The sequence below is a fragment of the Silene latifolia genome, chromosome Y (assembly GCF_048544455.1).
Source record: "Silene latifolia isolate original U9 population chromosome Y, ASM4854445v1, whole genome shotgun sequence".
Classification (NCBI taxonomy): Eukaryota; Viridiplantae; Streptophyta; class Magnoliopsida; order Caryophyllales; family Caryophyllaceae; genus Silene; species Silene latifolia.
The window spans coordinates 79,118,385-79,127,187 of NC_133538.1; positions in this window are offsets into that span (position 1 = coordinate 79,118,385).

Here is an 8,803-nt window from a genome sequence, read left to right on the forward strand (position 1 = left end):
GCATTAAGGTTAGCTATCTCCTGGTCAGGATCCCAGAAAGGCCTGACTTCAATGGTCTCCTTCATAGAATCCACACGACCCCTACCAAAGAAGTAAAGAGCAACATCCTTATACCTGCCATGTACCAAATCCCTCTCAACAGCCAATTCCTCATTTACCTTTAGCTGCTCCTGCATAGCCTTCTTCTCAGCCTTTAACTCCTCCTGGATAATATCAAATTTAGCCTGAAGAGCTTTCAGAGCATCTTGAGCAGAATTCAACTTGGATGACTCCACCACCAACCGAGCCATCCCTGTCTCATTGTCCTCTTTCAAAGAATGATTCTCAGCCTTTGTTGCTTCCAACTCAGCCTTAAACTTCACATCATCTTTCTTCAGAATCTGCACCTCCCAATCCAAGGTATCTTTGAGGTTGTTAATAGAATCCAGCTGGCAGGCACCCCTCGACATATCATTTACATTCTGACAAGAAATATATCCCCATTTAAGCCACATAAAACAAAAAATAAATACCAACACAAAAACAGACAAAAAGGAAAATACCTCCTGAAGCATATTGATTAGATTGACAGCATAATCCCTGGTGCGGTACATGGCAGCCAAAGAACGAGCAGAAGAATCCTCTGCCGGATACTTATAATAAGGATCATCAACCAAAAATATTGAGCCTGGATCTGTTCCTTAGCAAACTGAACCTCATCCAGCCGAGCCCTAACCCCCCAAACCTCATGAACCCCTCCTGACAATTCATCTACCCTTTTTCTCTTTTCAGCCCGACCAGCCTCATCCACAACCTTCTCAAGGGATACCACCTGTACCTCCTGAACAGGTTCTTGAGTTTGCACTGCACTATCACTCCCTATAGCCTCACTACTCTTGGATTTCTCCCCTGTAATCTGAGAAACGCCTGCCTTCACCAGGGATAAACCAAAACTAGCTATCCTAGAAGAAGCCTTAGTAGCTGTACGACGAGATTCAACATCAACAATATAAACATAGGATCAAATAAAACAAAACAAAAATCTACAAAACAAAGGCAACAAAACTTACTGCCTGATAAAGAATCCTCTGAAGCTTTAGCACCCTTCACAGGTTTGTAAATGCTCAGTTTAGCTTTCTTGAAGCGAGGCATAGGTGCCTGCCCTAGACAGGCAGGCCATGTCCTTTCCTCTTCAGGCAACGCAATAAAGGCAGCAATCCGGTCAGCCGACCCCTCAGCATCAGGATCATTTACCCAATCAGTCACTATAAAATCAAGTAAGCATATTTTCAAAAAAGTATAAATCATCACTAACCAGAATACAATGCAGGAAAAGAAAAATTACCTCCCTCAACAGCAGGGTAATGGAGATAATCAAGATCAGGAGAAATAGAGTCAGCCCTGATGAACATATCGGTCTGGGCCCATCCTTTATCATCTCCTGAATCGAAGTTGGTAATCTGATGAGCCATCTTCGACCTGACTCGAAGATTAAACCGACCAGGGGAATGACTCTTCAAGTGATAGACGTTCTTGAAATCTTCCAGAGTGATGACCAGCTTGTGTTTAGTGCACAATTGCTCAACTGAATGGACGATCTTCCAAACCATTAGCATGAGTTGAAATGGAGGAACCCTGAAAGCCCTGATAACCTCAGCCATGAAGGGAGAAAGTGGAAGCTGACATCCACCCTTAAACGCCCATTCAAAGATGCATAACCAGCCTGGACTACTCCAATTGACCCTGACTGGGCCGCTCTCAGGGATCCAAACCTCAGCTTCAGCAGGAATAAGACCTCTGCCTTTCAGATAATGTTCAAAGGTCGGCTTCAACTGGTTAGCCTCATGAAAAGAAACAGACAAAGCCTTCACAAGAATATATTCAACCCCCTTGTATGACATAGACAGAATTTCTGGAGGAGCAGGAACCTCCATAACCTCCATGACCTCATCCTCAGGGATGATCTCTGGAACATCAACAACAACAGGAGTTTTCTCAACCCCAGCAGCAGCTTTAGATGCAGCCGTCTTTCTTCTCCCCCCAGCCATTGTTTTAGATTTAATTGAAGGATTGATTTTTTTGGTTTCAAAGAAAGGTTGATTTCACAAGAGAATTTTGGAAGAGATAGAAATTATAGAGAGTTGAAAAATAAGAATGTGAAAGAAAAATGGACGTTGCAAGGGTTTTATAGCCGTAAAAGCACAACGGGTAGCACAAGTGGACAAATACAATCATGACTCTCCTAGGGTTTGATTAACCTACCTCATTAATGAGTACTATCCGTTATAGAAGTTGAAAAGAACTCAAACTCTTTTCCGGTAAAATATTCTTATACATTTCTTGCCTGGCCCAAATTTTTTATCTCCTTATCCCTGGCCAGATCCACTGGGAATAAGAAGATAAGGGGCAATTGTTGGGCCCAAATTTATCCTACCTGACTAGATAAGAATCAGGCAATGTCCAAGGCCAAAATCTGAACAAGACATACTTAAAGCCAGGCATTTGGACTGCCTGGACAGGCACCAAGTAGGAGAGAAACTCAGGACAAACAACTACTAGGCCTGGCCTGAAATGACACCACGTCAGGCACAAGGGTAGTATCATCAAAGCTGGACAGGAGACAAGAGAAACACGATCAGGCCATATAAACAAAATCCCTATTGATACGTGCATTTTACATAGTCTTTTTAGCCTTATTTTGCACATATTTCTATGCACTTTTGCACTGTTTTGTATTTCAATATGCCCCGAATTGGCTACTTTGGTTTGTTTTGTCTGTTTTTGATGTGGGGTGATGTCGTCACTCATCCAATCAAACACATTTATAATACTCAACATACAACTAGTTAGTGGTAAGTCGAGGTCGATCCATGGGACGGTGGTTACTCAAATTATTCAATCTAATAATGGTTGTGCTTGGGGTTGTCACAATTATAATGGGTTGATGATTCTAATCTAATAGATGCAATAAACAAGCAATAAAAGGAAAGATGTAAACAATTGATTAAAAATGCTAGGATATCATGGGGTCATAGGGGATTCATGGGAATTGATCATACAAACATGTTCTCAAATTATAAGCAAGCAATTATTGTTGTGATGGATTGAGTTGGGTTATATCTTACAATCCTAGGAAAGTTTGGGTCCCGGAGCCGAATTGATTAGATTGTACAACACCTACAAGTCGACTTAATCTTCCCTACTCAACAACATGCATGGTCTAATGAGACTCGAGTTGGTTTATGTCTTACAAGTCTCATTGAAAAGATAAGAGATGGTAGTAAATGCAAGGATTCATAGGCTTAGCATTTCATCAAACATAACATGTGCATGAGTTGAGATCATAACAAGCAAGCAAATAAACCATGAAAGCATATTAATTTAAGCATGAATCATTCCCCATGTTGGTTTCCCCTAATTACCCACTAATCCTAGCTAAGTAACTACTCACTCATTATCATGGGAAACATGTCATTAATGGTGTCAATCATCACAACAAGTATAAACATGATAATAGAATGAAGAAATGAACAATAAAGATTAAAGAGTAAAGGAATTATACCAACTTAAGATGATCCAAATAATAAAGCAAGAATAATAGAAGAAACTTGATTGATTGATGGAAGGTTGTCAATCTCCCAATAATAACCCAATAATCTTCAATTACCCAATAATAAACTTGAATAATAAACTTGAACAATAATTAAGGAGAGATTAATGTGTAATTTGTGTGGAAAGATTGAGATTAATCTATTCTAATCTACTCCTAATCTAATCTAAGAAAGTTTGATTTAATCTAATAAAACTTGGTTCTAATCTAATGAAAACTTGATGGTTTGATTATTACAAATGGGGGTATTTATAGTGGAAATTAGGTGGATGCATTAGGGTTAACTAAGGGCTAAACTAGTAATTACACTTTTGAGTTTAGAGCAGGGAGGAGCCGGTATTTTTCGGAGGAAGGGAGTCTTTCACGGAGCTTGAAAAACGAATTTGCGCTGGACTGGAATCCGGGCGGATTGGTGTCGGGACGGGCGGATTGTAGCAAGGGAATCCGAGCGAATTTGGAGCAAGACGCTCGGATTGTAGCAAGGGAGGAATCCGAGCGGATTTGGAGCAATCCGAGCGGATTTGGGACAATCCGAGCGTCTTCAGCGCGGGACGCGCGGATTCCTGTACAGCTTCTTTGTTTGAGCTCGGATTGTAAAACGGACGTCATTTTCTCATCCGGACTCCTATTGGAGTGATTCAAAAGCCTAGATCGCTTGTTTTTTCGATGCCGTTCCATCTAGCATATTTTCAGAGCCAAAGGAGCAACTCTTGGTTTGCGTTCCGAGCACTTTTCTTCATGAATGGCTTCCTTGCTTTTCCTCCTTGCTTTAAACCTTATGACCCTTCTATATACTCTTTATTCCTACATCATTGGTCATCATTCTTGCCTCCTCTTCATACTAGTCCATCTAATATCATCAATAAGCTTCCAAATATGCACGAAAGACGGGAATTTCCGCCTTATTATCTCCTTTTCTTCAAAACATATGAAATTCGATAGAAAAGCAAATAGGAAGGTTTTGACGGATAAAATGGCCATAAAATGCTATAATAGTATGCAAAATAGGCTCAATTAGGGGACTAAATGTGCGCAAATAATGGTCACATCAAATATCCCCAAACTGAACCTTTACTCGTCCCGAGTAAAGAGGTGACTAAAACTAGACCTTTATTTAAACTAACCTAATAATATAGCCGATATGAGACAATTAGCGGGTCTCACTCCACCCCTTCAACTCACAACAAGACAACCATGAGGTAGGATTCCTTCTTGCAAGGCGAGGTGGGGCTTGCCAAGATGGCGATACATCCAAACATTAAAGCACACAAAACAAGTAATGGATGCGTCTACAAAAGAATAGCCACTTTCCTCATCTAAGTGGCGGAAATTACCTACAAGGGAAGCAATTCAAGGGTACACAATCCTTCATAGATGCAATTTGTTCAAACTACTAAGCCTAGAAGGATACCAATAAATCACCTCCAAAATGTGTCAAGCTAGGGTACCTTTGTCCTCAATCGTTAAATGCTTTTGTCAAGAGTAGACTCCCTATGGTGTTAGAAACACTGGAGGATCGCGGAATTCCCCCTCTTGCCTAGACAAGAAGAAGGGTCGTCCCCTCTCTACCATGCACAAAAATGGATACGGTGGATAAAGGGATCGATAGTTTTTGAGTTTCATTTTGGGAGTTTGCTTTCATTGTTGTTTTTCCCCCCAATTTCTTGTGGCATATAACATTTGAGAACACTTTCTTTTTGCCATTTCTTTTTGATTTTTGGCATTTCAACACTTGACAACTTTCAACTTTTCTTTGCATTTCTTTTTGAACATTTTCAAAGTCACCCCATATGTAGGGAGGGTGCCTTATTTTTGAAGCTTTAGGAGTCTATTTTTGCTTCTCTTTTCTTTTGATGCATTTTTGCAAACTTTCTTTCAGTTTTCATTTCATTGAACTCAAATTGATTTCTTTTTGTGCCCATTCCCTTTGATGACAAAAATGTATGGTAGAACATGGATGAATGATGGTTGCATGGTTTCAAGGGTCATCTTGGAATAAACGGTAGCCAAGGAGTTATCACACCACAAGGTACTCTTGACTAGGCCTTAATCCATGGGTCAAAGGATACTAGCATGACACATCCTAGGGTGTTTTACAAGCATTCTAACAAGCAAAGTTTTAAGAAGAAAAAGCATCTACTAGGGCCTATATACACTTGTCAAGCTTCCCAAATAGACGGTTTCACAAAATTTTTCTAACCATGCAAACTACATGCCATGATGCAACTAACATTTATACATCCTAATGCAAATGATTCTACCAACTAATATGCCAAATAAACTAAATGCAAGTCCTAAATTCACATTGTTATACCGCATCAATCAAAATAAAGCCACATAGTCATTAACATAAAGAGGAAAAAGGAGATTGGAAAGATCATACCATGCGGTCTTCAATATCCTCATGTCTCGGATGTGGCGTAGTCAATCAATGTGAAAAAGGATGAACAAACACAATATATACAACAATATATACATGACTACACTACAAAGGAAATGAACTTGTTTTTGGATTTTTCAATTTTTCAAATTTTTATGGTTTTTGTTTTTATGAAATTAAAAGACATATTTTTGGGATTTTTCAAAATTTTTCAATTTTTATGTATTTTGGAATATAAATTCCCATCCCCCACTTTATTTTGGACATTGTCCTCAATGTACATGTAGGAGTAGGGATAAAAAGGAAAACATGTTTTTGAATTTTTGATTTTATGGAAATTGAAGTACAAATGCAATGATATGGTATGAATGAATGCATGCTCTAACTAAATGCAATTCTATATGACATATATAACAAATGAATGCAATCTAAACTATAGTATATGATGCATGATAAATGCTTAAGTCGCATGATCAAACCTCCCCAAACCGATTTAAACACTATTTCTAGTGTAGAAATGAATAGGTTTGGCCATTAGTGACTATGCATGAATTCTAGTCTATATGCAAATAACTACATGAATCATGTGAGATAAATTACAATGCAAATTATACTGAATGCAAATATACAAACTAACGGTTATTGAGGAACTCCATTAAACCAAAGATTATTAATTAACAATTTCATGGAAAATCATCACTAGCACTCAAAGCACGTAGAAGTCGGTCAAATTCTTGGGAGTGAGAAATAAATAGGCATGGATAACAACACAAGATTATGCAATGAAATAATGCCCAAGTAAAAGACCGAACAAGCATGTCAAGAACATTATGACAAAAATTATAAGAGAAATGATGGATGGAAGGAACATGAAATGGGTAGTTGGTTGGCAATTCACTCAACTCATCCTCCAAATAGTCAAAATCACCACATTCAATGCAAGTACTCTCATTATCATCCAAGGTGATTTTAAGGGTGTCTATTTGGGGATCCCAAATGTCCTCATCATATTCCTCATCCCAACAAGGTCCATTATCAAAGGGGTTGTCGTAACAAGGCTCACCAAGTTCAACACAATTGTCTCCCTCAAATATGTCATCCTCAAAGGGTGAGTTTTCTCTCAAGCTCTCATCCATATCATTCTCACTTTGCCCATTAACATCAAATTCCATGGAGGTTGATTTCATTGAAACACAAGAAGAGTAGGATGACGGCATCCAAGCATTAGTTTCACAATCAAGAATGTACTCCTCCTCATCATCACTCTCCTCATCTAGCACTCCATCTTCCCAAGGTGGGGTAATTTTATGGACAAAGTGGGTTGGCTCAAGGTTATAGGAAGGTTTCTCATCCTCACAAATCTCATTTTCATCATAGTTTTCCTCAATGAATTTTTGAAATGTGATTTTTATCGCTTCCATACCTTCCTTGGCACTCTCAAACATGTCATGTATAGTTTTCTTAAGACAATGAATGGTCATGAACTCAACAAATTTCCAAAATTCCTCACAACTCATCTCACATATCCTACCACCACTCAAGTGAAATGCCAAGTTGCGGGTTTCAAGGTTCATGCCATCATAAACAACACAACATGCTTCATAATTTGAAAGAGTAAAACCATGATGCCAAGCATGAGTCATATAATCTTCAAATCTTGCAACATATTTATCAAATGATTCATTTTTATATTGCCAAAAAGTGAATGTAGACATGTTTGAGCATGTGAAATAGAACAAGTACAATAAAACTCAAGAAAAAGAAGCACAACTAAAACTAGACAAAAGAACAATTCAAATAAACAACACCGTCCCCGGCAACGGCGCCATTTTGATGTGGGGTGATGTCGTCACTCATCCAATCAAACACATTTATAATACTCAACATACAACTAGTTAGTGGTAAGTCGAGGTCGATCCATGGGACGGTGGTTACTCAAATTATTCAATCTAATAATGGTTGTGCTTGGGGTTGTCACAATTATAATGGGTTGATGATTCTAATCTAATAGATGCAATAAACAAGCAATAAAAGGAAAGATGTAAACAATTGATTAAAAATGCTAGGATATCATGGGGTCATAGGGGATTCATGGGAATTGATCATACAAACATGTTCTCAAATTATAAGCAAGCAATTATTGTTGTGATGGATTGAGTTGGGTTATATCTTATAATTCTAGGAAAGTTTGGGTCCGGAGCAATCGATTAGATTGTACAACACCTACAAGTCGACTTAATCTTCCCTACTCAACAACATGCATGGTCTAATGAGACTCGAGTTGGTTTATGTCTTACAAGTCTCATTGAAAAGATAAGAGATGGTAGTAAATGCAAGGATTCATAGGCTTAGCATTTCATCAAACATAACATGTGCATGAGTTGAGATCATAACAAGCAAGCAAATAAACCCTGAAAGCATATTAATTTAAGCATGAATCATTCCCCATGTTGGTTTCCCCTAATTACCCACTAATCCTAGCTAAGTAACTACTCACTCATTATCATGGGAAACATGTCATTAATGGTGTCAATCATCACAACAAGTATAAACATGATAATAGAATGAAGAAATGAACAATAAAGATTAAAGAGTAAAGGAATTATACCAACTTAAGATGATCCAAATAATAAAGCAAGAATAATAGAAGAAACTTGATTGATTGATGGAAGGTTGTCAATCTCCCAATAATAACCCAATAATCTTCAATTACCCAATAATAAACTTGAATAATAAACTTGAACAATAATTAAGGAGAGATTAATGTGTAATTTGTGTGGAAAGATTGAGATTAATCTATTCTAATCTACTCCTAATCTAATCTAAGAAAGTTT